The following is a 3,629-nucleotide window of genomic DNA, read 5'->3' as shown; positions in this document are numbered from 1 at the left end:
AGAAGACAGTATCCTTTGGGGAAATTTTAGTTAAACGCCATCTGTGACAGCTGGCGACAATCGGAAGAGCGAAAAGGAGGCACCTTCCCTGTGGAGCCTTAGAGCATGGTGGCCAGCTGTCCTCCGTTTACGGGAGATGCTGGAGAAAGCGAGAGAAAGTCACCTGTGATGACTCAACAGTCAACCCCAGGAAGACAAAACGAAACCTTCCTCTCCTCTCCGGAAGCACGGAAGTGGGGCTGCGACTGGTAGCTGAAGGGATTGTGGACTTGGAGATGATTTTCATTTTTCATTGTTTCAGCCTTACCTTTGGCATTGTTTTGCATAAAAGAAGTAACTTTTCTTTCAGGCTCCCCAAGGCCCTCATCACTTGCATACAAAGGCCACCTTCTGGCCCTTCACCTGGCCAGCAGGTCAGGAAAGCCCAGAGTGCGTGAATTGCCTGGGTGCAGTGGGGGAAAGTTCATCGGCACTTTCCACCTGCAGTTAACTTTTAATTAAAAGGTGAAAAAAGACATTAATTATTGGCGAACAAATTTCAATCTCTATTCAGACAAGGGAATTAATGTGTTTTAAAAAGACCTCGATAATTATTTCTTGCAGTTTAGAAAAGGGGTGATGTTAAAAGTATACCTCTGGCCCTAGTCTTCCCTTCGGGTTTCAGGACGCTTGAATGCCAGGGCAGCCATACCCAACTCCTGTTGGAGCATTTAAGATTTAAAGGCCCCGTTATAGAAAACTTCAGGAGTTGGGGCACGTCCCCCAGTGGACAGGGAAGCTGTTGGCAGGCTGGTCACCTTGAGAAGCTGTTCCTGCACAAGACTCCCTTCCAGATCATTCTTTTCTTAAGTTTATTCCTGCTTTGCCCCCCACAGAGCTTGGCTTTCTAAATGCAGATAGGAATACCACAAAGTCAGGAAGCATTTTCTCCACATTCAGAGGTTGCTAGAGCTCAAAGAAAAATGTTCCCAGGTAGGAAAACAAGGCGACCTCTCCTCTCATCACCTTAACAGATCTTATGCTACAGAGCTGACCAGTGGAAAGAAATGCTTCTCTAGCCCTCTTCCTGAGTTATTTATACTTTGTGATATTTTTCTCTCCAAACTCTCCTTCTGAGACATTCCTCATTTTTTTCAGAACCCGCCTTTTCTTTCCTTCCTTTCTTTCCTTGGAAGGAAAATTGAACTGGTAACATTTACCCGATAAGAGTAAGTCAGCCACTGAGAATGGAAAATGGGGGTTGCGGGGAGGTCAAATGCTTTCAGCTTCTCTGGTGAGGCCGTGTCAGATGGCATCATGCTGAGAGGCCACCCACCCCATGAATAAATTAGAACCTGGGTCGAATATAGCAAAAACATCCTCTTTCACTTGATAGACCTCAATGTAGGTCATTTTTTAGCTGCTCCTCTGGACCCTCAGCACATTTTGAGGTCACAGAACTGAGGACTCCCCAGAGCTCGAGCCTTACAGACCAAAGGACAGAGGAGAAAGAGTTGCAAAGGTGAAGCCAGAGTGCAGCCACCCGCTGCGATCAAAGACACTCATTCTCAGAAGGAGGGGAAACGCGCCCAAATATATCCTCCCCTCTGTGCCCGTGAGCGGGTCCCTCAGCCTGGAGTCTGCCCCCAGCCTGGGCCAGCTGTCCTCAAGCCCTGCCCAGGTGTACCCTCCACCTCCCCCATCGCTGCCCTCTCTGAGAATCCACCCTGCAGCCTCCTGCTGATGGCCTCGCATCTCCACGGAGCCTGATTACAGACCATCTCATGCTGAAACCCCAAATCCCGCCAACCCCGATGCCCTCCTCAGGAAGTCAGAGTGTCCTAAGTCAGGCAAAAGCACATGACTTCCTGGCTTTCGGGGTCGTTTCAGGTACTGAGGCCACAAAATACCACAGAATGGGTGGCTTAAACAGCAGACATTGATTTCTCACAGTTTTGGAGGCTGGAATTCCAAGGTCAGGTGCTGGTGAGAGCCTGCTTCCTGGCTTGCAAGGGCCACCTCCTTCTTACGTCCTTATATGCCCTTTATTTAGTGCATGCCTGTGGAAGGAGAGCTCTCATGTCTCTCTCTCTTCTAATAAGGGCACTGATGCCATCATGGACCGCACCCTCATGACCTCTTCTAACCCTAATCACCTCCCAAAGGCCCCACCTCCCAACACCATCCCATTGTGGATTAGGGCTTCAATATGTGAATTGGTGATGGGGAAAGACACAAGCATCCAGTCCATAGCAGAGCTCTGCTCCACAAGTGAGCTGTGTGACTTTGAGAGAGCCGAGTGACCTCTCTGAGCCCTGCTCTCTTGCCTTTCAGTCAATCTGGTTCTGACCACAAGCTGTTGGTCTGTTCAGATGGGTCTAACAGAAGAAAGTTTACTGTCGAGACTCTGTACCCAAGTGTAGGCAGGATTAACAAAGCAGCAGAGGAATTAACCACCCAGGACCAATAACTTCAGGAAACTGTCAGCACCTCCCTGTGAGGAGTCAAGAGGCCTGGTCAGTGTGCTCCATGGGTCAGCTTCCAGGCTGAGCGGGCAGGAAGAGGGTGGTGGAGAATGGTCACTGAGGGCAAGTGCAGAGCACAGGGCCGGGGGGAGATGGGCTGGTTGGAGACATCTCAGTGTACACTTTCGTATTGCTTTCATATTCAAGTCATGCAAATGGGGTTCCTGTTCAAATAAATGAATATAAAGGAAAATTTAAATATTCAAGGAAGTCAATCACTGGGACACAGTGGGACCCAGAATGTGAGAGGAATTACACCCACATCTGCTCCTCCCCTGCCCCATTGGTCCACAAAAGGGGCAGAGAAGGGGAGAATCTCTACATGCCCCAGAGTAGAGTCAACGCATCAAAATGGAATCAAAACGGAAAAACAACAGCAAAGAGGGATACATAGTGTAGAACCGTGGTCTTACTTTATTGTATCATGTGCGGCTGCCACCGCTCAAGCACTGGGGAAGATCTGGAAGTAAAACAATCTCATTAGAGCAGTTTCCTCCTCCCTGTGGGCAAAGAGAGACCCATTCACAGCCAGCGAGGAGGCGCCTGTAATGGAAGCTGGTCCTGGGAAGAAGCCAGACGCTCCTGGACGCAGTGATGCCAGGGCTCATTATTTTGCACGGGGCAATGAAAGGTCGAGTAATGGGAATGACATGCTTTCATTGGGTGAGACCAACGATGCTGTCACCGAGTAGAAATAGCACTCACCTTGCAAGGTGCTGGCTTTGCAGGTGAGCCAGGAAGGCGGTCAACTGCCCGTCTGTCTGGTGGTTGGACCAAACCAGAAGTGGGGAGTCTGCTTTCCTGAGCACCCCCTGGACAATGCTGACCCTTCCCCTTGGGGTCTCAGCATCAGTAACCTTCTCCACCAGCATCCAGACCAACCTGGAGGCTCTCAGCATCCAAGCCTCATGAAGGGACCACACTGAAGAAAGTCCGTCCTCTTAAGGGGAGGGGAGCAGTCTCCCCAAATCGACCTGACCCTTCAGTGAAGAAACTATGCCTCCATCCCCATCCATGATGAGCTCAGTAAAATATGGTTAAAGCCATGCGAAGATTTAAAGCCCCTCCTCTCCATCACCGAGCCCCTCTAGAAGATAAACTAGTGCTTCCCAAATCAAATGAACA

Source organism: Kogia breviceps, chromosome 5 (genome assembly GCF_026419965.1).
Source record: "Kogia breviceps isolate mKogBre1 chromosome 5, mKogBre1 haplotype 1, whole genome shotgun sequence".
In the NCBI taxonomy this organism is placed as follows: Eukaryota; Metazoa; Chordata; class Mammalia; order Artiodactyla; family Physeteridae; genus Kogia; species Kogia breviceps.
Note: the sequence above shows the minus strand (reverse complement) of the source record.